This window comes from Petromyzon marinus, chromosome 29 (assembly GCF_048934315.1).
Source record: "Petromyzon marinus isolate PM22_M1 ecotype Great Lakes invasive population chromosome 29, UKy_Petmar_22M1.pri1.0, whole genome shotgun sequence".
Classification (NCBI taxonomy): domain Eukaryota; kingdom Metazoa; phylum Chordata; class Hyperoartia; order Petromyzontiformes; family Petromyzontidae; genus Petromyzon; species Petromyzon marinus.
Window position 1 is genome coordinate 2,936,631 of NC_133695.1, and position 25,870 is coordinate 2,962,500.

At 49.8% G+C, this 25,870-nt stretch overlaps 1 long non-coding RNA gene across 3 annotated transcripts in view; it reads left to right on the forward strand.

The window, feature by feature from the left end:
• Positions 1-25,870, forward strand: part of LOC116947345 (uncharacterized) — an 87,451-nt gene that overhangs the window by 758 nt on the left and 60,823 nt on the right. The window contains exon 2 of one of the 3 annotated variants that reach the window (XR_012945608.1): positions 1,020-2,228. This is a non-coding gene — a long non-coding RNA (uncharacterized LOC116947345). The remainder of the gene's footprint in view (positions 1-1,019; positions 2,229-25,870) is intronic. The other 2 variants (XR_004403659.2, XR_004403662.2) reach the window with 2 other exon arrangements.

A 25,870-nucleotide genomic window follows, 5' to 3' on the forward strand; every position in this document is an offset into this window, starting at 1 on the left:
AATAACGGGTATATAATAGTCGGTGTTTATATACATCGCAGAAACGGTAGGAATATTTGAATTAATATTCTATCAAATGAATTCTAATCGTTCCTTACTTGATTATGCCGGTGTGTGTATGGATGTATTAAGCGTGGTATATATGTGTGTACGTACGCCGGTAAATGTGTACACGTGTGTGTGTGTGCGCGCGTGCGGGCGTGCTTGCACGTATCTATATGTGTATGTGTTTATGTATGTGCGTGTGTATGTTTGTATATACAGTCTTTGTGTGCACATCTGTGTATACAGTACACGTGTATGTGTTAACTGTATTAACGTGAGTATGAATAACCCCAGTGAAAACCTACCACGGTTACCAGACCGCAGAGAAACAGGCGGGACAGACGCTAATATCGACACACACCACAAAGTTAAACCGAACAGTAGAGAGAGTGAGACGTTACATAAATTCACAGCAGCTTCATATTAATCTTAGCAAATATATTTCCACAGCAGAATACCGTGTGAACAGACAATTACGTGACTCGATGTTATTATTATTATTATGGAACGTTCTTGAATTGTTTCGACGGCAGTGGATTGAAACCCTTTGCGAATCGGATCTGATAATACCGTAGAGACGCAATGAATAATCATTCTCTTTCATCATCGCACACCAAGTGAAGACGAGACCTCCCCCACCTCTAATGTACCGTTAATATATGCTATTCAAGAGAATCTGCTATAAAATAATGCGTCTCTAATCCCATTCGGCAGAACGCGTAAGAGAAGTGCGCGCGAGCCGCCTGTAAGCGATTAAATGGATATTCGATATGATTGCGCTGGATAAAAGGCTGCAAATTGCATATAATTACACGCCGCACTTATCTGCGCATTGCGATGTGCGCGTGTGCGTGTTTGCGTGCGTGTGTGTGTATGTGTGTGCGTGTGTGCGTGTGCGCGCGTGTGTGTGTGTATGTGTGTGCGTGTATATGTGTGAGTGTGTTGTAACCCTACACGTGGCGCGTAAATCGCAGCGAGAAGCACCCGTTCGTTCATCACCGCCATCGGCGTCAGCCATGCTCAATCCACTGCTGACTGAAGAAGGGTCCTCGCGAAGCCGCCCTCCGACGATGCAGCAATCCACGTGGCAATCCTCCTGAATGACACGAGCTGATTCCATCGCTCCATCTCATACGCATGTACGTACATATATACCATTAACATATAACTGCCTCTCACACGCGCCCCGCTCCTACCTTGGCAGTCACTCCGTCATTAGTCTCGACCCTGCGGTTCCATCGACCGAGGCAGAACCCGCGTCGCTCAGTGGCGCTTTGCTCGCGTTTAAGAGGTGCATGCTCTGCGAACTAACATGCGATAACATTGCATACATACGCGAGTGTGCGCATTTGTCAGTGTGTGATATTCGCTCCCGTGCGTGCATATAATAACGCAGGCGCCGCTAGCGAGATTGTTAACGTCGCAGGATCTCGGGAGATGGCTACAGGCTTGGAGGCATTACCATGCAGCAGTGGATTGACCACGTCTGCTGAGACTACTGATGATGACGATGACGCAATGCTAGCCCGTTCCTGTCCGTTCTCCTGTCCGTCTTAAATGGTGTTATTTTCTCAAACGTAATAGCCCAACTCGCTCTGTGTGCGTGTATGTGTGTGCGTGTGTGTGCGTGTATGTGTGCTGGTGTTGTGTCTCCTCTCGCTCTCTCTTACCGTGATTGATAAGGCCCAAGGGGGAATGCAAAAAAAAGAAGGGGTAAAAAAAAAATGAGCGCATCTCATTGAGTTGGAATAACAAATGAGGGTGGCGGCTGTCCGGGACGCGCCCGATGCCTCCTCTCGTTTTCTCTGTTGCATTTTCAAAACTCGAGGAATTGCATCCCACGTGCGTTGCTGGCGTGCGATGAAGGTTGATCAACCACCCCCCCCCACTCACCTACTCGCCCCCCCCCCCACCACCACCATCACCAACAAACAAGAAAACTCAACCACCCATATTGCTGCCTTCAACACACATCGACCCGTTTACAGGCGACATTTACGGTGGCAAGCCACATCATAACGTGCATCGTAACGCCACGCTGCTCATGCGTATGCATTCATACAGAAGACGCCGATTGCATAGAGCGCGTAAGTACACGCGTGCGTATATACACACACACCGCACAGCAGCAACACACAGCGAGCCGAGAGGAACCATTCACATCTCACCGCCCCGCTGATAAGGTATTTATTTGTCAATGCGCTCGTACCGCGTTTATGATACAGCGTGGAATAATTAAGCGGAGTGTATGTGCAGTCATTTAATCCCGACATGTACGTGCGTACGTATTGCACACGCACGCACACACACACACGAGCGCGCGCGTATCGACACACGCAGACACACGCGGAAACGCATCCGTGGCCACGCCACAAGCACACAGCAGTCACGCCTTGCCGTAAAATCCCGGCGTCGGAGTACGGCGCCGCAGCAGCCACGCGCCGCGGGTCCGCGCGGGCTAAACAAGTCGCTCTCCTCGCCAATGTGTGTGGGTGCACGCCGTCTCGTGTGCGTGCGGTCACGATGTGTGTGCGTAGGCGCGTTGCGGAGGTAGCCACTCTCTCTGCATTGGTGGGGGACCTGCAGTCGTTGTGCGGATTAGTAATAACGATGACAATGACTTCGTGTGTCTTATGTGCCAGCCGGATGGGTCGTTTACAATCGTACGAAATCGCCGTTGTAAACGGGGGCTTCATTCAGCAGTAGATTGACCACGGCTGATAATGATGACGATGATTTATAATGGACGATCATCGCACACGTAAGGATCCATGAACTGCTGATCCACCAAAAGAAGGCACTGAATGAGAGTCGCCTTTGATAAGCGAAAGCGCGCGTGGATTCCGAGAGAGGAGGGCGCGCGCAGCACTGCCAGCAGCTCACGCAATCGAAGGCTAAAAATACTGCCGCCGATGCCACTGCTGCATGAGCGAAGAAGAAGAGAGAGAGAGAGAGAGCGAGATAGCAATTCCCGCTGCCACGCTCTCTCTCTCTCTGCCAGTGAATATGAGTTGCGTTCGAAATGCCAGCGCGTCCTCGTGACGTGTACGCGTTGCCAAAGGACACTCTCAGTTGTTTACGCACGCGGTTCACGCAGTACTTGCCCCGTACGTAACGTGTACACACACACGCGTGTGTGCGTGTGGGAGCGGTGGCGCCGTGGTGAGCGCGGCAGCGTTGCGAACCCGTCGAGCCGAGTTCGATTCCCGCTCACAGCCAACATCTGAACCGGTCCTGGGGCCTCCCATATGTCGACCGAGCCTCAAATGAGTAGCTGCTGCAGTGTGTAAACCATCGCCACAGGGAGACAACGGCGGAAAGGTGTGGTGTTGGCCACCCACCCCCCTAAGTGCTCGCAAACAGCACTCGACTTGCCCCAACAGTCTGATAAAGGCGTTGTCTTTGTGTGTGAATTTGGAAAAAGAAAGTGGGGAGCGGTGGCGCATTGGTTGGCTCCACCGCTCTCTGGACTTGTCGAGTGGCGTTAGAAATTGCCGTGGGACTCTCGACTTAGCCGATGCGGTCTTGCATGAGAACTGTGCCTGGTGAAGAAATACAAAAAAAAATCTGAATTGGGGTAGACGAGGCGGCCGAGCGTGGTGCTGGTCACATCAGCCCTTCTTTCATTTCGCCAGTCTCAATAGGTGCTCGCTAATACCACTTACCCCAACAGTCTTTATGGCTATGTGAGGATATATTTGTGTCCGTGATTAAACGTCTATTTTCGTATTTTCTTTCTCGTGTATATTTGTAAACCCAACAAGCCTTCTAATATTGCTGTTCATAATGAACACAACACACATGCCGACACATATCGCACGTGTGTCTTTAGTCGCAAGTCTACAGCATGATCCGTTTGCGTTGGTGCACAAACATGATAAAGACAAAGATCCCCGGTATAGACTGTTGGGGCAAGTGCTGTTAGCCCGCACCTAAATGTGCCGTAAACAAACATGACACACACACACACACCGCCGTCACATGTCCACACGCGTGTATCCACACGCGTATGGTGAGGGTGAGCAGTATGAGATCTGTGTAATTTTGCGTGCGCGTGTGCTGCGTCGTACAAGCGCCATTCGCATGCCCGCGACACGCGAGTCTGTGTCATAAGTGTATGAGGCTTTGTCATTTGTCTGCGTTTCATACTGCGCACAGGCACCCTTCACACATTCGTGCACGGGATATCTTCGGCGAGGACGACGTGCACGCGCGTATGTACGCACGTGCACGCGCGTATGTACGCACGTCTGTGTTCGAGCCGTGCACGGAGCGTGCGAGCCGCGCTCAAGGCGCGGCTCGCACGCGATGCCCTTTTGCGCATGATATGAACCGCCAACCCCTCTCCATTTGCGTTGGAATAGCGGCGCGCCTGCCTTACGTCACGACGTCACTCACCCCACACCCCCCACCCCGAGGGCAGGACACGTGAAAGGGAGACATCGCCTTAAAGAGGGGGGGGGGGGGGCGCGAGGTATCGCTCTCCCAAGGAAACAAACGTGTTTAACACCCGCAAGGTGAACAAATACGCGTTCCTAGAAGCCCCGCCACGTCCTCGACGGGCGCTCCCGTTTCGCGTCTTTCTCTCGCTCCGCTCCTCATAGTTACCCGGCATTTCTAATTAATGGCGAGGCGGGCCGAGTTTCAAGCTCGCGCCCCATTGAAGAGCGGCCGGTTTAAGATGTCCCCAATGGCAATTAAAAATATATATCCTCTCTCCCGTCTCCCCCTCGCTCGCCGAGGGCACGACTCAAGTATCGCGCCGTATCCTATGTACGCCGCGCGCTGCTTCTTCACCGGCTGGAGTCGTGTTAAGGGGGCTTGTGTTGAGATGGCTGGATGGCTCGTGGTGGTGATGGTGATGTTGGGAGGGTGCAGGACGGACAGGCGATGATGGTGAAGTTGCAATCGAAGAGGGTGAGGGGGGGACGATGTTGGTGGAGGCGATGGTGTGCGAACGCGGTTGCGTCGTTGTTGCGCGAGAGACGCGTCCGCTTGTCGATCCCGAACGATGCATTCATCTCGTACGTGCAGTACTGCGTACCTATGTGCAGTTACAGCCCGAAATTATCAATGCACTGATGGACGAAGGCCTCTCCGCGTGGTATCGGCCAGGGTGGTTGGGTGACCATACTTTACCACGCTGGTCAGTGCGGGTTGTTGAAGCGGGAGGGGGCTGGGATGACGAAAGTCGCCGGGAAAGTGACTCAGATAAGTTCAAAGCGCAGTGTGCTATCCACGCTGCTACCCGCCCTACCCGTAGTCCTATAAAGATGTTTTGTAAATGCAGCTTTAAGAAATTGATGCAATAATTTGGCCGGTCTGGAACGCAACGTGCATGTACGCATGAATATAATTGACACGCTGCGTAAAGTCGGGCCAAATTTAGATGAAAATCGGAAGACTTAAGAAATGTAGAAGTTTTTTTGTTTGTGACGATTAAAAATTGGACACAAAATAAACAAAACACTTGAAATGTTTCGTCTCAGATTATTCCCTATGTCGGTGTGCACTTTTTTGTGCGTGTAGCAATATTGAATACTTTGTAGTTTCGTGACGACATCAAATACAACAAAAGACAAAGATCCCCCATATAGCTTTCACAGACTGTTGGGGCAAGTGCTTCTGGCGAGCATCTGTGAAGGCCGGAACGGCGCACTAAGGGGTGGGCGGCAAGCGCCACGCCTGACCGCCTTTGTCTCCCTAGTGGCAATGTTTTTTATCCACCGCACCAGGTACTCATTTGAGGCTGAGTCGACCTAGGGGAGGCCCAGGACCGGTTCAGATAATCGTCACCGGTGTTGGCCGTGAGCGGGAATCGAACTCGGGTAGCGCTAACCGCTAACACTACCGCTCCCCGCATACAAAGACAAAGATAAAAGATCCCCCGTATAGCCTTAACAGACTGTAGGGGCAAGTGCTGTTAGCGAGCACCTATGAAGGCCGGAACGGTACACGAGGGGGTGAGTGGCAGCACCACGCCCGACCGCCTTTGTCTCCCTAGTGGCAATGTTTTTTTATCCACCGCACCAGGTACTCAGTTGAGGCTGAGTCGACCTAGGGGAGGCCCAGGACCGTTTCAGATAATCGTCACTGGTGTTGGCCGTGAGCGGGAATCGAACCCGGGTCGCCAGGTTCATAGCGCAGCGCGCGAACCGCTACACTACCGCTCCCCACCACACACACACAGACACACACACCGCATTATTTACATGCGATGTTGAATCGGCAATGGTAATGGTTCTGAACGGACACTGGGGCCCAGATGAGATTCCACGTGGCACCTTTCTGTGAGCTGCGATTTTTAACAAATAAATAAATAAATCCGTCGTGACTTTCATGACGCGGTGCAATTGGTCAGATCATTGTAGCAGAAGAGGGAGAGAGAGAGAGAAACACAGCCACTGCACACGAGTCAGGGAGTTAATACGAATTACGCACTGTACTGCCCTATTTAACCCTGTGTGTCGATGCCTATGTGGCTTTACAAACGTCACGCAATTGAAACGTATTTTTTTATTGAGATCAACGTTGAGAAAATGAACCCCCTTTCTCTCCCCTCATGCTAAACGCAACACCATTGGCGTGTAACAGCCCTTATAGAAAGATATTGGTTCATGCTGTGTGCTGTGAACCAGCATGGTTCAAAGTGCATATAAGCAGAGCCCCGTTCTGTCTTTTTACCTATATATATCAATATTTTAGCTAATTTTCTTAATTCCATCAGGCTATTGTCTTCCCAGACCAATATTTTGATTGGTCTGAAATGCCAGTAAGGCGATGCGACCATTAATACTATTGGTCTGGAAAGCCAATTAGCCGATGGACTCAAATATGTATACGTATATGTTTGGAGACAGAACGGAGTTGTGATTAAGCATGCTTTTATATGCATTTGGATAGCCACGTGCTATCCTAACACTATCTATAGACAGTATTTATGTATACATATTAATTCCCTATGATAAATCCATTCATCATAAACAGATCAGTCGATGCTCGTTTGAGCAGACCGCCGGATGGCTTGGCACAACCGCGCGTCGATGTGTCCGGGAAGGAGTCGAGGGTGAGAGACTTCGAGCTCGTGACGGCGCTGGTCAATTGGGGCGCACCTAAGCAGAAATTACATTGGTGGGGAGGAGGGGGGGGGGGAGGAACTTTCGACGTTTAAACTCCTCGTGAGATGACAGAAGAGATTGAAAAGTCGCAGATGGGAGAATTGAGCCCGTTCGGACAGAGATGTAGCATTCTGGAGAGGTCCAGACAACAAAGATAGAGTGCCGATATTGACGTCCAAACAAAAGTAACGGCATGTTAATCAGCTGTTTGTGTCAGTTAGGTTATTATGTTTCTCGGGATATACACGTGAGCTGATTTGTTGGTGCACCCCCTTATTTCGATGATGAATCTGGGGGCTCTTGAGCTGATTTTGCTTCGGTCCACCGCCACCTCTGCTCCTAGTCGCTAATTGTGTTTGGGAAATTGCAGCCAAGGGCTTCATGTCTCAACCGATATTTTCCGGTACGCTTGCTAGGCCTGCTTGAAACGTGGATTATCAGCGTAAGGCACTACCACTAGACTACAAAGTACATGTATCCATAATGATCCGATGGCATATTGTACCCATGTAATCCTATGAACGTGTTTGTAACTAAAATAGTCATGCAAAAAATACTACCACTCAGAATATTAATAATAATGCCAAACGAAATTCCCGGAGTGTTGCGGCTGAAATTAAACACCGGTTGGCACGGCTACCCAGAGGGGGGATGGGCTGGGGAGATAAGGGGCCACTTTCACACAGAAGAGAATCTCACAAAAGCGCCTGGGTTTTTGTTGTTATTAATCGTCAATGAATAAACGGGGACAACGCGTGGCATTCTGTCTCGGTGGGGTGGAGTGGCGAGGGTGGGGGTGGGGGGGGGGCCCTCCAGGAACCTCTGGTCGCAGCCCCGCTGTGCTGGAGGCCACCAGGCGGACTCGGAAGAGCGCGCACGCGAGGTGGTCTCTCCGCGATGAATGGACCGCAGCGTCTCGCCAGGAGCGCGGGAGTCGAGTGTCGGGGTCGCGAAGCCCCTTCCGCGCGTCCGCTCTTGTCATCGCCAAAAGTCAGAACGAGGTATCAGCTGTGCTGGGGGGGGGGGGGGGGGGAGCGCTTCGCTAATACGTGCTGCGTATCACGCCCCTGCCCGACACGGCTGCTGTATACGGATATAGCATAGAGCCACGCACGACTGATACGCGGCGCCTTGAACTCGTCTGACACACGCACGGACACGGGTCCCGCGCTCACGTGCAAAGACAAAGCCCCCCCCCCCACTCCCCTCGTATAGCCTGCACAGACTGTTGGGGCAAGTGCTGTTAGTGACTACCGATTAAGGCTGGCACGGCACACGAGGGGATGGGTGGCCAGCACCACGCACACACACGAACGCACGCGCACCTACCCATACACAGTTCCTTTGCACGTCCCGGTGCGCGTGCCATCTATTAAACTCAGCACGTTCATATCCTACACGTATGCGCACTGTACTGTACACGTGTGCGCGCATAAAGACCCCCCCCCCACCACTCACCACCCCGTGGAGCCTTCACGGACTGTTGGGTCAAGTGCTTTGAGCGAGTAGCACCTATGAATGCCAACACCTACACACGAGGGGCTGGGTGGCCAGCACCACGCCCGGCCCGCCTTTGTCTCCGCGGTGCTGATGGTGTTTACTCATTTAAGGTCGAGTCGACCTAGGGCGAGGCCCACGACTGGTTCGGCTAATCGTCACTGGGTGTTGACCTTGAGCGGGAACACGGCACGGGCTACCCGGGTTTGCAGCGCGCTGATCTGGCCACTGCACACGCGCGTGCTTGCACACACAAAGACAAAGATTCCCCCGTGTAGCCTTAACAGACTGTTGGGGCATGTGCTGTTAGCGAGAACCTATAAAGGCCGGCACGGCACACGGGGTGGGGGGGGGGGGGGGCGGTGGCCAGCATCATACCTAGCCGCCTTTGTCTCCCCGGTGGCGATGTTTACACATCGCACCCAGGTACGTATTTGAGGCTGAGTTGACCTAGGGGAGACCCAGTACCGGTTCAGCTAATCGCCACTGGTGTTGGCCGTGAGCTTGACTCGAACTCGGGTGGCCGGGTTCGTAGTGCAGCGCCCTAACCTTTGCACAAATGCATATACACGCACGCATTAATTTCATCCGGGTCTGATCCGAACCCAGAACATCACATTCAGTGTCCCTCATGCTGTGGCTGTGGCTACGAGTCACGTGCCTACCACGAGTATTATATGAGCAGCGACCCGGAAAAAAATGTTCACCGAGACATTAAATCCTGGATATACACACACACGCGCGCGCGCGGTGCGCACACGGGAGTATATAAGCACACATATAATTCATCATTCTCCTTTAAGGGGTTCGTTATGATCCATATGCCACGCGCAATGTAATCACGATCATAATGGGTGTGTCGATTGGCCATAAAGCTGCGGCGTTTGGCGAACTGATGAGCCCTCGCTGCTTTTTTTTTTCGTTTGACGGTCAGGCGATGGGACCTATTTTTAGTTCCCTTTCAGCGCCGCGGCATCCAAGCGCCGCACGCGCTGGCAGTGTCGGCCAGGCGCGGTTGAGTCGAGGTCCTCGTCCCCACATCCTTGGGGGTGTTTTACGCCCACGCGCATAACCATCAGACAACAGAACGACTTCTCAAGTCAACACGCCGCCCGTCCCACCCCCCCGCTGGCAATCCCCGCATTAATACCTCAGGGCCCGTTCGATTACGAGGGCTTAAGAAGGAGGGTTCCCGACGCCAAGCAGCGCACAGGAACGTTGTACAGCACCAAGCTGTGTGGAGCCATCGGCTTTGTCTTACGACACCCACCACCCCCGCAGTCACCCTCAGTGCGGACAATATCGCAATGCTCTCGAAGCCAAGTACTAACCGGCAGGGGCGGAACCAGGGGGGGGGGGGGGGGGGGTGACAGGGGTGACATTCTGCGTATAAGTGTACGACACTCGGTCTGGCGGACTCCGTGCAACTACATTGTCTGAGTGTGTCGCCAACCGATGGCGTCTAGTTCAACAGCCTGACTCTCTAATCATTCTTGAAATTAAAATTTGTTGAATGTCACCTCGGTCTGAAGTCCTGGCTCCGCCCCTGCGGGTCCGAACCTGGTTAGTACTTGGATGGGGAAACAGCAGGTGCTTTAGGCGTGGGCTGCGCATGTGCCAGAAGATGTAAGGACGTCGATGGATTATTGAATCGAACTGTGCAGAGCTGCGAGTGTTTATGTCCCTCGTATGTGCGTGATGGGTTTTCTCGGGGTTGGCTGGTTTCCTCGCAAGGGGAAGACGAACGCTCACTAAAGGAATGGGCCACTCCATCATCCCGATGCAGCAAGACCCTCCCTAAAACAAGCCTCGAGACTCAGTGAGGCTGTCCGCGTAAATCCATGGCGTGATTGTGTATTGTTAAACGACTTTACATCGTGCAGTATTCTATTTACACACACAACCGAAGAATGTAAATTTACCACGGCACGGCACGGACGTACAGTTTGGACTTTAATCCAAACGGCGCAGATTGCACACCGCCTATATTTGAACAGTGCCGTGCTTTAAGAACGATGTGTACCATAGTGGTGTTGGTGCTAATGGCGGTGATGGTGGTGTAAGCCGTGTCGAGGAGGGATGGCGTGAGCGGACTTTGTTTGCTCGTTGAGTGGCAGGAAGAGCGATGGTGGCGATGTCCTGATTTGTGTGCCAATGTGTATGGAAGAATGGCGTGAGTGGGCCGAGTATGCTGACGATGATACTGATGGTGGTGGTGCAGATGTCCTGGTGTGTGTCAGAAGGATGGTGTGTGTGGGTTGAGGATGGTGACGATGCTACTGATGGTGGTGCAGATGTCCTGGTGTGTGTCAGAAGGATGGTGTGTGTGGGTTGAGGATGGTGACGATGCTACTGATGGTGGTGCAGATGTCCTGGTGTGTGTCAGAAGGATGGTGTGTGTGGGTTGAGGATGGTGACGATGCTACTGATGGTGGTGGTGCTGTAGATGTCCTTGGTAGATGTCCCCGTGTGTGTGTCGGGTGGCTGGTGGACGTACATGGTGGTTTGGTGGCGGGGGTGGTGGAGGTGGTGGGATGGGTGGGATGGTTTGATGGGTCTGTGGAGGCGGTGGGGGGAGGTCACATATTCCATTCTAAACGTACCCCCCCCCCCAACCTTATTTTCCCGGACGAATCCTTTGGTATCATCGGAGTAGTCACAGCAACGGGCCGAAAGTGGGCCATGGGAACGCAACTGAGCCCTCCTCCCCGCTAAACTGCTTAGGTGGAGGGGTTAGCGTGAAGGGACAGGGCGCGTTTCGGCGCTCATTTATCACTGTCACGCCGTAATGATCCCCGCAGCAGCCACCCTTTATTGATGTTTATAATTGCATTATCGCGTCTCTGCGGCGGTAAATGGAACCACCGGTTCCGCGAGCGGCCGGGGTCCTGTTCGTCTCGTGGCCACGAGCTGCACGGGACCCGGGGTCCGGAACCACGCGGACCGCTTGTGTCCTTTGGTCTCTTTGTGATCCGTTTGTTTTCTCTTATTCTTCTTCTTAAGCGACGGGAGCCTCTTCAGCTGTTGATATTACATCATGATTATATTATTATTATTAATAATGTATCATTCATTGCTGTATGACTTAGAGCCCATGTAATCAAACCACTGATGGGTTGATTACATGACATTGTAATACCGGACATATAGATGTCCGGTATTAGACAATAGATGCTCAGCTGCATGCTTATAAGCGCATACACAAATATGTCCGTGCATTATTTGATATTTATACCGTCCGTATAATCTTTACATTATTAACGTTGTCTGTTCATTGCTTGGTATGAATAGGGGGCATGCTTGAGCATACTTCACCACGCTGGTCAGTGCGGGTTGGTGATGGGTGTGGTGGCGGGGTACAAGCCCAGTTCAGACATCACTCGCCACTGATGTTAGCCGTGAGCGAGAACTGAACGCACTCAATGAGCGTCATCGTTGTATTGATCATAAATAATACGTGACGCACTTGATTGTTCATGGTTACCGTATTATTTGTTTTATTTTGAATGTGGCAATGGTGATTTACAATTTTCGAATATAAACTTTGTATGAGTATAGGTGTTGTTTTTTGGTGTGATTTGTAACTGTGAATGTGTCTGTACACGCATGCGTAGATTAGCAAAACACGCAACGTGACGAGTGATGTCTAAAAGTTTGGAGTAGGTGTTACACATAACATAGAAAACGACTCATAAACACTTTGAAATTATTATTATTAAGTTTAACATCCAATATAACACACGCGTTGTGTTCCAAGAAGCTGAACAAGAACTCGTTACTTGCATTTTTTTCCCCAGATTGATAATACATTAATTTTATGGATGTGACTATATATGATCTTTCGTTTAATAAGTGCTGCTTAATTCTGGGTTATTGTTCTCAGCACGCGGCCGATTGCAGCGCGCTGTGGTCACGTGCCCTCAGAGGGACGTTCACGGGTTGCGTTGGTTTCTAGCTTTGCGCGAAAGGCAGCAGCGGTAAAAGTTTAACTTGAAACAGTGGACAAGGGTCAAATTAAAAAAAAAGATACAACCGCGATCGTTATCAACAAGTCAACACAAACACGCAGTTCCTTCATGTAATATTGCATTCGGCTTGCCCTTACATTTACACAAATGGTGTACTAAGCGCAGACGCCTTTTTTTACAAGGGTGAACCTTTTGACAACGGCTGTGATTTTTGTTTGTTTATTTTAAAATGAACTCGAACCTATCTTGTGCTGTTTTTCGTTTGAACGTTCCATCTGCGCGCATTCGCATATACAATAGGGCAGTAATTTTTTCATTAATTTCGTATCGGGATTTTTTTTTAATAATACCGCATGAACAAGTACACAAACGGGAGTGGCTCGTTCTGTACGTCGACTTAACATTTCGTCCTTGGTCTTCGCCCCAGAGCCAATGTCTCTCAAGCCGAACAGTGGGGGGCGAATAATGGCTTTGAGTGAGGGGCAATTTGGATATATTGTAATGCTCATGCGTTATCCACTTAGCCTACGGGTAAACGTATTACGCAATTCACTTATATGACACAATGGCAAACACACGGACGCATCTCGTGCACGTACGCACAGCAGTCGAGCAGCATTTGGGGGGGGGGGCGGGTGGGGAGGTGGGAGAAAGAAAAGGACACGAAGCAAAGCTGTATGGTGTGCTGAGCAATGCATGGAAGCCAATGTACGAAAGGAGTTCGAGAGGACCATCCGCCGCGGAGATGGAGCGACGAATTGTAGAGCGGGCGTTAGGGTGGATTGACAACTTCGCAGGATCGTGAGCGGCGGTGGAGGGCATTCACCCAGCAGTGGATGACGACGACGCCGACGATGAATATGCAAGCGCCACTCAAGTTTATTTTGGCGTGCGTCTGCTGTTTCATTAAGCTGTAGAATGCAACGCTTGTGACATTTTCCGTGACATCAATACGCTGTTGCGTTTGTTTTCCTAAATAAATAAAAACTACTTTTGAAAAAAAAGTCCCAACTGTAAAAAAAACACAAAATGTGTTGTCGTTATTTTAACAACAACAACATGCATCAAACATATATATTTTTATTCAATCTTTTTTTTTTGGGCCTTGAACAATGCGGGCACAATTAGCGTGCTTGTACGGAATGTTTGTGTTTAATCCGTACTCGGCATGCGTGTCATTTGTGACACCCGTATACAGCAGAGAGAGAGAGAGAAAGAGAGCAATACGCAGTTTAGTTCAGTGTACGATACGGTGGAATATTCGCGACCGGGAGCGTTTGCTCCCTGCTTTCTTCCCGCTCTAGCGTCGCGCTCCACAGGAGGCGAATGACTCCACATTCACATTTCTAAGTGGTTTGGCAGGAGACTGGAGAGCAATGCACGACTTTAGGGTAGAGGCTTCGCTACGGGTGAACGCAATCAGCCCCCGCTTCGAGGCGTAATTATTTTGTGTATAACTACAAATCCTAAGAATTATTTATTTCAGTTGTCTCTTGGTTATTATGAGCACAAACCTAACTATTATATGCCATATACAGCCCATGTGTGGCCATATCGCCCTGCCAATCCCTTCTAGACCATCATTAGAATGGACATTAGTCATTCAGTCGCTCGACTTGGTCAATACCGTCCCTACGCGTTGGACATATGGATATAAATAATCATCACATATTCACACACACCTAAACACTCAGTGTCATTCAAGGCAAATACGATAATCTATTATCCTCCATTCGGGCATATTTGACTCTTCCCACCCTATCCATTCTCAAAAGCAGCAGCACAGTGGGGGGGGGGGGTGGTTGGAAACCCACCACACTCTTTGAGAGTTGCTCCCGATACTATGTAGTTTTGTCTGCGCTATGATGTCCAGCGTCGCCAGAAGCGAGTATGCATATCAGGTCGCTTAGCATCGTTTTGAGTCGTGGCAGGGCGTGCGCATTGAGCATCGGACGGTAATCCGGGCGCGCCTCTAGAACGCAGGCGGCGCTTGGAGCGCTTTCCATCACGGAACCTCAAATGAGAGCTGGCAGTCCCGCGTTGGGAATAATTAAGCGAATTTTGGTGTGTGTGTGTGTGTGTCGGTGGATCTCATTTTTTTCTGTGTTGAGCACGGGATGGGTTTTGTACGCTCCTCTCCAGCCCTGGCGGCCGTGTCGGGGATGAAGCGCACGCGGCCGTTCTTTGTTGTTTCCCTAAAGGATCGTGGGCCACGGGGTAATCCTTCTAACACACGTCCAGTGGTAATAATAATAATGTGCAGAGCCCCCCTTGGTAACTCCACTGCTGCATGAAGGTCGAGCCCACCACCCCTCCCCTCCGTCTACCCACGCACGTCGCATCAGCCACGGAGGATTTGGTGAAGTGGGGACAGGCCAACACGACCCGGGTTCTGATGATATCAGTCGCCACTGTTAGCCATGGGCCGGGAATCTAACCCTGGTTGGGCGAGGTTCAAAGCGCAGTTAGCTAATCGTTTCGCCATCTCCCTCCGTCCGTTAGTTGCGATGAGTTGCAGACTTGTCTCAGCGCGTAACTCTACACATACGGGTAGGTGCGTTTTATATTTGATGGGACATTGACTGTAAAGAGAACGGGCAATCATGATTGATATGATGCAAGTGCGTGTGTGTATGGGAAGGCACTGAACTATGAACCCTACGCGTTGAGTTTAATCCCCCGCTACGGCTAACACCAGTAGCAAGCGTTTATCAGTCCTAGAGCTCCCCTAGGTTGACTCACGCGTAAATGAGTACCTGGTGCAGTGTGTAAATAGCAACGGTGGAGAGAGATAAAGACGGCTAGGCGGGCCCCACCATCTCTTCGTGCGCTGTGCAACCCTTAACAGGTGCTCGCGAGCAGAATTTTCCCCAACAGTCTATATGGTGACAGCGAGTAAAATCGTTGTTTGTGTTTGTTAACAGCTAAGGATGCAATACCGTGCCGTCATTCCACGTACGTGCTGACCCGCCCCATGCTGGACATCTGTGAGCAAGAGCTTCATAGCTCATCGGATACCTCCGGCGGTCTAAATAAACATTCTGACATGTTCGCACCTCCGAATAGCACGGTTGGTTAACGTACGGTGCGAAAGAAGGTCAACATGCATACATAGACGACGTGGAATGGTGAATGCGTCATCTCTTCTGCCTATCTATCGCCTACGGGCTGAGTAGCCCCACATCATAGGCTAATATGCGCGCATGGACCGTGCATTGTCTTATTCCGACGAGTACCACGATGCCCACGCCCTGTCAAAGAAATAAGTCACACGCATTAAGATTGCCAAGGAAAAGACGCGCGTGTCTGTCTGGTCATTAATTACAGGCGCGGCCTGTACGCAACGGCGTCTTTACCGCCGTAGTATAGAGGGGAATCAATGCGTGTCACACTAATTATAACATTCTGTGTTGCATCTAGGTCATTATAATTAATGCCCAGTCATTTATCAAAGCATACGTTGCGTGCGTAAATACGGCCCATCGATTTTATGTTGTACAGTATATTTAAACGCACGCACGCACGCGCGCGCATACCGAGTGCATCGGCAGACTGTTTGCTGCATGAAAATATGTAAAGTATTACACGCATTGCGTTCGTGGTGCCTACCTCTGAATAACAACTCAGGCGGGACAGCCCCGTAGCTACAACATATGCGTTGTGTACACACGCCCCTCAAAGTCTATCATACACGTCCCCTGGACTAAATATACATAGAACGCTAGAGTGTATATTGTTCCAGGCTTGCTTGTAGCCGCACCGTACATAGCGGCGAGCCAGTCGCTCAAATAGCGCGTGATCAATGTTTTGTCCGACCATGCGCCCACAATAAGAATGACACAACAGATTAATTCCAGCCGACTCTAATTGTGGCGTATCTCCCGTGTATTGTGTGCGCGGCTTGATCAGTGTAATTCGCACTTTGATTCGGTCCCCCGCGCTCGCCCAGTGTGTAGATTAGCGATATAAATTGATACATCTCAACATGATTACGCCGCTCATTATAACGCGAGCCGGTGTTAGCCGACGCAATCTACGATACGACGTTGCGGCTCTAATAATATAAAATATACAACACGAAAACACCGCGGTTCCAAACTGATGTAGAAGGCATGTGCTCATGATGACGCTGATCATGACAGTATACGGCTATGCATTCATTCATCACGTATTTACAATACGAGACAGATCAATTATTAAATACTATTATTCGTTATTCGGTGTTAGAATGCGTAGCGCTCTTTGTTAAAGCACTCCTGGACGAATGGTTGCGCCGTTTGACCATACTTCACCACGCCGGTCAATCCGAGTAGGTGAGCATGGAGGGGAGAGTGGAGAGGCAGGCGAGCAAAGGCAGTTCATGTATCACTCGCCACTGATGCCCATGCGAGACAAGGCGGTGAATCGAACTCGCTGGATTCATGGTGTAACGCGCTAAGCGTTGCGCCACCACTCCGCACATACACAATGTGTAAACTGCATCGTGATGTTAAAATATAAAAACACCCTTCGAGCCCACAATGCGTATTATGGGGTCATTTTAGCTATAAAAAGAAACGGCGCCGAAATCGCTCTACATTGGAATGGACGCGATGATGTTATATTGATTTCTGACAAGCCCTTTATGGTCGCTGTAAGAATATGTTCAATTGCTATACAAACAAGCTTTGAGGGCGCTCACGGAGAGAGGAGAAGTACGCTGGCTACTGACTCATGTGATTGCCGGCCAGTGGCCACTGCTTGTACAAATAGACTAAAAACACACAACTTCAAAAAAGAACACTCAGATCAGAGTCCTGCCCTCCCATCTACACGATTTACACACTCTAAGAAGGCTCACCGGTGAAAGTGCTGTTAGCGAGCACCTATTAAAAAGTAATCGTGGCTCGCAAGGAGGGGGAGGGGGGGGTTGTTACGCAGCACCGCGCACCGACCACCTTTGTATCTCCGCCCCCATCACCCCGTGGTGATGTTCACACAGACCCGGATCCCCTGTTTGTAACAGGGATGGTTTATTCCTTGTATACATAGGGGCTGGAGACACATTTGGATGGCACTAAACCACGCATGCGTGGCATGCCAGATCGTTTTAGAAGGTATATAATTGAAAATACGAATTAAGCACGGTCACGTAAGTACAGCTACTTTGTTTCATCCTTCCTATGTTTTTATGAACATTATTTAAAAATATACGATGGAGAATCAAAGGGGTGTAAGGCTACAGTAAAAAGGTTTAAGAATCACTGCTTTAGACGACCATGGACAGGAATCGAACTTGCCCCGCCTGGAGATTGTCACGCTTCCGAAGGGAATCCACCACGCTACGCCGTACTCGTCATTACCACGCCCATGTACATCAATGTCCGATGCAAATTGCAGTGATTTAATCGAAGCCTTTCGCAGGCGAACATTTTACGCAAAGTATAGCCATAACCAAAAAAAGCCTAAAGCCTAAATATTCGACTTTAGATCCCACGAATTACACAGCTCGAATGTTAAATCGGTCTCATTAAAAGGTAGGGCCATCCTCTAAAAGTTCTACATTGCTTTAAGTCTCGTCGTAAACACTCACAAAAATTCGATTCCCCCTCATCAGTGAACCACGTAGTGCCACCCCTCCCTCCCCCATGACTGTAATTAACGAGGACCTGCACGACCACTGAGACAGTAGAAGCCTTGAGTATATGCACAATTAAAATGTCCCTAAATATGGCTTGCTCGTTACATACGCGTTGCAGTGGTAGTGTTAGGATCACAGAACTCGCTGTACGTACGAATGCGTCTCTAGGCATGTACGTGTCTGTGTGTAAATACTTGCGTATGTACATGTGTCTTTACATGCATGTGTGCGTACGTATATGTAGGTGTGCGCGTGTGTTGTACGTATCTGTATGTCCGTGTGTGTACTTACCTACGCGTCCGTGTATGTACGCGTTTTGTAAGTAGCCGATGCACGTGCGCTTGTGTACGTATCTGCATGTGTGTGTGTGTGTGAATGTATGCTCGTGCGTGCGTGTGCATGCGCGCGTGCACGTGTCCGCGTGTTCGTGGCACGCGCGAATCACTTAGATCGTTACCCGACCGTAATACTCCTCTAACATCATCGGCCACGTGCACATAACATAAGCAGCGCGCCCGTAACAGCTATTATCCGGCTTGGTGGTGATTAGCCCTAATTAACGCTCTGGGCGTTTGCTCGGCAAAGCGCGCTCATTAAGCGTCGTGCGCGGGGCGATTCTGCGCACGGAGCGGAGAAGGGAGGGGTGGAGAAACGCACGACGATTGGTGCCCGCGCGTGTGGAGTACGAGCAAGTGCGTCTGTGTCTACGTCTGCGCGTGTCTCTGTGTGTGTGTGTGTCTCTCTGTATGTGTGGGGAGGGATAGCGCAGCGGTGAGCGCGCTAAGTTTCGAACCTGGCGTCACAAGTTCGATTCCAGATTATCTGAACAAGCCCTGTCTCGGACTCAAATGAGTACCTGGTGTGGTATTTAAACACGGCCACTTGGGAGACAAAGGCGGTCGGGCGTGGTTCTGGCCACCCCTTCCCTCGTGTGCCGTGCCGGCCTTCATAGGTGCTGCTGGCTAAAGCACTTGCCTGAACAGTCTATTAAAGGCTTCGCGGGAGATCTTTGTCTTTGCATATATGACCTCCTGCCAGCGAGCCTTCGACACTTCGCTTGGGCCTCGGGGTGCACCTAGCCTGGCACAGGCGCCGTGGTGACGTCACGGCGGTTATTGTTGTTTGCGTGTCAATGGGGTAGCGTGTGTGTACGCACGTCTGTGTGTGTGTGTGTTAGATGCATAGTTGAGCAGGTGGAGGAACAGTAAAGGGTACCAGAGGAAGGTTAGTTTGGTAGTATTATATATTAACCATTATATATTCTATATTAATATTATATTGCAAGGATGTGTGGAGCGCTGGCGCAGTGGTTATCCGCATTTCGCCATGAACCTGGGCCACCTGAGTTCGATTCCCAGCCACACCTGACGTCCGTGAAGAGCTTCTGGACACTGCACCGTGTGGGTGATCACCACCATGCCTAGCAGGAGGTCATTATAGGCTGCAACGCGTTGTTACGCGGTGGGTAGCAGTGGAAGCGCAGTGAAAGAAATTGAATTGTTGTACTTTTTTCCTATGTGCCCAGGCCTATGCTCCCCACTTTCATCAACCCGCACCGACCAGCGTGGTGGAATATGGTAAAAACACTTAAAGCCCCTTGGAGAGACACGGCGTGGGAAAGGCCTTCATCCAGAAGTTGATTGATAAAGGGTTGTATATTACATCACATTTTAAACCATAGTTGTGGTATTAAACGACGTTTTGGTGATACTACTTCAGCAAACGGCGCACGAACACGAATAACAACATTTCAACATGTTCACGTAAATAGTCACTTAAACTACTCTAAAAGTTAAACAGAATATACACATTGCAGAGGCCTTGATTAATCTCACGAACAAGACACGTCTTTTAAGAGACGGAACTTTAATGCGATTTGCGTATGGATAGGGGAGGAGGGGTGGGCGATGGTGATGGGAGTGATGGGATGGTGGTGGTGTTGATGATGATGTGGGGAGCGGTAGTGTAGCGGTTAGCGCGCTGCGAACCCTGCCTCAAATAAGTACCTGGAACGGTGTGTAAACATCGCCACTGGGGAGACAAAGGCGGCTGTGCGTGGATCTGGCCACCCCCCCCCTCCTCCCGTGTGACGTGCCAGCCTTCATAGTTCCTACTCGCTAAAAGCACTTGCCCCAACAGTCGTTGAAGGCTACACGGGGGATCTTTGTCTTTGGTGTTAGAACAAAGAGTTTCGGGGTACGCTCGCGCGTGCGTGTTGCGTTTAACGCGAGAGGCGCGTTTGGCCACGCCACCGGCGTGGTGTGTGTGTAAAGCGGAGCAGAGGAGCGCGCGGAGAGAGTTCAAGGAACATTTAGCTGCTACGCCTAATTACGCACGGGATACTGAGGCTGCTGCTGCTGCTGTAACCGTCTCCGCCGTCCCACGCCGACGATCCTGCACGCCACGCGCGCTCTCTCTCTCTCTGTTCTTATTCGAGCAGGGCCGTAACAGAACGTGAGCCACAGCGGCGCCGTAATTTCTTTTACGGCGCTTCGGACGATCCTCTACTCTGCAGTAAAATAACGAATTAAAATCAATTAGCGCAAATGTGCGTCCGGATCAAAATGATGTTAATTAAGCAAATCATATATTATACCTCCTAATTTGCCTCCATCCCCCACCATCACCACCACCACCACCCACACCACCTCTCACCTCGACCAGTCCAGCCTCTATTTCCTTATTTTGTTTTCCCCTAACAGTTAGTACAAAGTAACATTAACCACCACTGCCATTACCACCGCCACCACCACCGGCCACCACTTTTTGCCGTGTAATCTAGGCTCTGTGATGCGTGTGTGTAAGCTTGAGGCTGAACGATTTGGGGAAAATATCTAATTGCGATTATTCTGACACATATTGCGATTTGATTTGCGGTTACATTATTTTAAGAGTCAAGCTTCAGTTCAATATTCACTGTCTAATAGATTTATAACATGTGATGGAGCATTACCACATAGTACCATCAAAATATGAACTGTTTTATATATCCTAATGCAAGGATGAGAACTTAAAATATATTAATTTCTTCCAACGTGTATTTATATAAAAAAAAATTGAAATAAAACAATCAAACATAGCACAATTGTTAAGTTAAATAAATGAAGTTATAATAAATAAAACTATTCCAATAAGAAAGTAATAGGACTTTTCAAATCGCAAAAAATCGCAGCCTTTGCGATTTGCTAATTGCGATTAATCGATTTGAAATCGATTAATCGTTCAGCCCTCGTAGTAAGATCTGCGTGTATCCCCCCGCGTCTGCGCATGGGACACACAGCTCACACTGCCCTCTTGCGACCAAAATCAGCAAACGTCTCCCCCTTAAAGCAGTCGACGTGTATGCAATTCGTACATTCGCTTAAACAATCATTAGGCATCTAACGCAACGCGCGAAATTTTTTTTTTGTAACCGCGCGAACGCCGCGCGTTCCCACCACAGGCGCCGTGCGTGCCACCTGAAGCCGAGTGTCGAACACCGCCGTCGTTGCATCACGTGACGCGGGCTGCCCCGTCGAGACCGAACAAAGCAGCGGTCGGCACAATATTGCAATTGGCGAATGTGTGTACACACAAAAAAAACGTTCCACTGTAAAACGCAGTCAGTCGCATCAACTCATTTTTGCAAGCACGTCACGACTACATAGCATTCAAGGCGCGCGTATCGTTACATACTGTATGTTAAGAAAATCCGTTTCTCCCCCCCCCCTCTCCTCCTTCTTTATCAGCAGTTCTTTGTAGCTCAAAATTGTAGCCATTGAACCAAATCATCAGTGGACATGCATTAATATCACCCTCGCATCCTTCCGATTCCACCGCTCCGCTTTAATGCTGGGCCGCCGAACAAAGATCCCCTTGTGCTGCTGCCCAAACTTCTATTCTCCCGAAAGATTTCACCGGCAGAATAGAATTTCAAGTAACTATCCCTCTCCCTATCTTCATCCCGCGAGCTTTGATCCTGCGCTGTGATCACGAAGTCTCGAAACGGGCGGCTGTTCAGACGACAGAAGACATTGTACCCCGAGTGTGACTGGTACCCCCCCACCTCCTCATCCACCCCTCCGCCTCTGCTCTCCCCATCTCTCTCTCTCTCGCTCTCTCTCTCTCTGCTGAATTGTCTGTTCGCGACTGAAACGCTCTCTCCCTCGACCCTACTCTCAAGTGCTCATGTCTGTCTCTTTCTCTTTTATTTCGCATTCCTCTTCCCCCCCCCTCTCGCGCAACGGGTCCCTTTATCTTCACGCCGCCACCCCTCTGCTTCTGCCTCGACCACCGCGAGCCCAGCCGCCAGCCACCTCCTCGTGCCCGCATCATCGCGATCAGCGTCGTCCCTCTGCCACATGCGCGGTTGCGTCGCTCGCGTTTCCGTCGAATTCCACCTCCGTGTCATGCAGCTTTGCCCTCTGCTGTATTTGTCTTTTTTTGTTGTATTGTCGTTGTATATGCTATAACGTAATCTTCCCTTTGGCAATCCACACCCTTGCTGGTCAAAGACGTTGTTTGACCATGCTTCACCACGCTGGTCAATTGTGTCGGGAGGCCTTCATCTAGCAGTGGTTAAAAAAAAGTACTGTAGCATGTTTTAGTTTTAAATATATAATAAGATGCATGCGTATACTACACATGTCCTTGGAAGCAGCTGGACATTTTTAGTGTAGAACTGTGTATCATAGTGTATAAGCACAACGTCATCCAGCAGTGGAGTGGGGAAGGGCTGGTCTTGTATGAATTATTAGAAAGCTACTTAATGCCAACGGCAGCTCTCGACCCGAATGGGTGAAGGAGAAGCCTCGTGACTGGTGCTGATTAATCACTCGCCCACTGATGTTTACCCGTGGCCGAGAATAGAACACAGGGCGCTTGGTCCACAGCGCAGTGCGCCAACCGCTGCGCCACCGCTCCACTCACCTTGTTGTTTGTTCATCATCGTCATCATTGTGTTTGGAGTGGCGCGGTGGGTCCGTGCGCTGTGTTATACGCCCAGCGCCGTGTGGTTCTATCTCCGGCCACGGCTGACATCAGAGGCAATTCGCATTTGAACCTTTCTTGCCCTACCCCCCACCCACTCTATGAACCCGTAGCCAGCTGCCTGAAGTATGGTCAATCAATCTCCAACGACTGACGTTGTGTACGGGGGCCTTCATCTAGCAGTAGAGTGACAAAGGGCTGTACCATATGTTTTCGGTTTTTGTATATCATGTGTATATATATTTTTTATATGCATGAATACACTACACAATAATCCATTCTGGCACAATTCGCCTGTTGAAGCTGGTTGTAATTACCGGCGAAACGTCGTCATCAAATTGTAAATGTTGTGGGTTTACTCTCCAACACACAGGTATGCTGAAGTAGTCACTAATTGGCACATTTTCTTAACGTTATCAACCTTACTGATTGGCTGTGTCGGGTGGTGGTGTGTTAACGACACATTTATATTAACGCGATCTAATCCGAATTAAATTTTTACTCTGAATGCTACACACGTTCTTGTATTCAGCCGGATATCTTTAGTCTAGAACTCTGCATCACGTATGTGTATTGAACTTCTTTCGCACCGTGCACAGCCAACCGTGCTAATCATAGTCTATAACCGTCGCGTCATCCAGCAGTGGATTGGCATAGGGCTGAACTACTATGCTTCCTAATGCCAGCAGTAGCTATCGACCTATATATACTTGTTTATTTTCCAGTACCTGTGTAAAAGTTGAATGAGAATTGCAAAGTGCAACAGTGGACACAAATTTCACGACCCCCCCTACCCTCCCACATCACATCACGGGCTCAAAGTCGCAGGCTGTGAAGTGGAAAACGTTAAACTTACAAGATCTTACCAGTGACCTAACATGGAAAGATAAATAACAGATGTTTTCTGCAATACTACTAAAAAGACTGTACGCATCAGTAATTGTTTATGTAGCGCACATGTGAATGAATTGAAGCCCAGTATGAAAAAGAAAAGAACTATTCCATAACGTGAATGAAATAAGACAGGGTATTATTTGTGTTAGATTGTCCCGTGAACATACAGAATTTACCAAGAAATTAAAAAAAATACACGGACCATTCGTTAAGGCCGCCTCTGTGCACGAGAGAGTGGTTGTGACCAGTTCCACTCCCGTTTACCACGCCACATTGATACTCATTTATGGCTGAGTCTACGTAGTCGAGGCCCAGGATCGCTTCATAATATTTACCGCTATTGTTTGGCCGCGAGCAGGAATCGAACTCGGGTTGTCCATTGACACTAAGGCGAGGTTCTTACAACCCCTGCTCAATTCGATGAGACGTATTAACCCTCACCTGTTACAGATGTAACAGTGCTGTTTGTTGCTGACCGCATGACGTGTTGGGCCTTTGGGTCTGTGCTCAGCAACTGGGATCGGGAAAAAAAACAACAACAACCCATCACGTGACTCACACTCGGACCTATGCACAAAGACAAAATTCACCCGTGTAGCCTTAAGATATTTTTTGGGACAAGTGCTGTTAGTGAACACATTTGAAGGCTGGCATGGTACACGACGGGGTGGGTTGCCAACATCACGCCCGACCGCCTTTGTCTCCCCAGTAGCGATGTTTGCACACTATATTAGGTACTCATTTGAGGTTGAGTCGACCTAGGGGAGACCGGTTCAGATATTGGCCACTGTTATTGGTCGTGAGCAGGGATCGAACGCTTGTCCCTTTAGTTCGTAGCGCGGTGCGCTAACCACTGTCCCACCGCTCCCGTGCAGAGAAACACACAGCCACATATACACGCTTGCTCACACAATGCATATGCGCGCGCATACTGCTCGCGCACACATATGGGATGTGGAAAATTCGCATATATATTATGTGTCCACGGGCACAAGTTCACTGTGAAGTCACGGTCGTAAATTTCGAGCAGAGACATCAGAAGAATGCCAGCGCGTCGCTTATCTTAGCCCAACGAGGAAGGTGCGGTGGCTCGTGGTCTTTTAGAGCCACGAGCGTTTTATGAAAACAGGGTGAAGGTTAAGTCCAAGTTCCCGAGACATACATGTTCACGGGTGAGCACACTGCTGCGCTCTGAGCCCATGCGACCTGAGTTCGACTCCCGGCCCATGGATAATAATAATAATAATAATATCAAGTGGCGGGTGATATCTGAACTGGTTCTGGGCAGCTCTGGATTAAGATTTTTCTCTTTATATTGGGGGGGGGGGGGGTGGGTGGGCAGGGGGGGCAAGGGGGGTACTGACAATCTGAGGCCCCAAGGTGCAGACCCTAAATCTGCTCCGTTAATCCGGCCCTGGTCCAGGGTTCAAACCATCCCCCCCCGCTCTCTCTAACCCGCATTGACCAGCGTGGGGAAGTATGGTCAAACACCCACCACGACCGGCACATGGCGTGGCGAGGCAGGCCTTCAATGAACTGTTGATTGACAGGGGGCTGTACATTATTAATCGTACTATTATTAGCACTTGCATGTTATTACAGTGTACATATACCGCAAGAAATATATAGCTGTGCGTTTAATGAACACAGGTTGGTGCATTTGATGCATTGGGGCAAGTTATGTATCGTGAGTGCCTAATACACCTTATGTGTGTATTGCCGAATGAAGTTGAACGTCTGGGTAATGCTTAATATTTTGC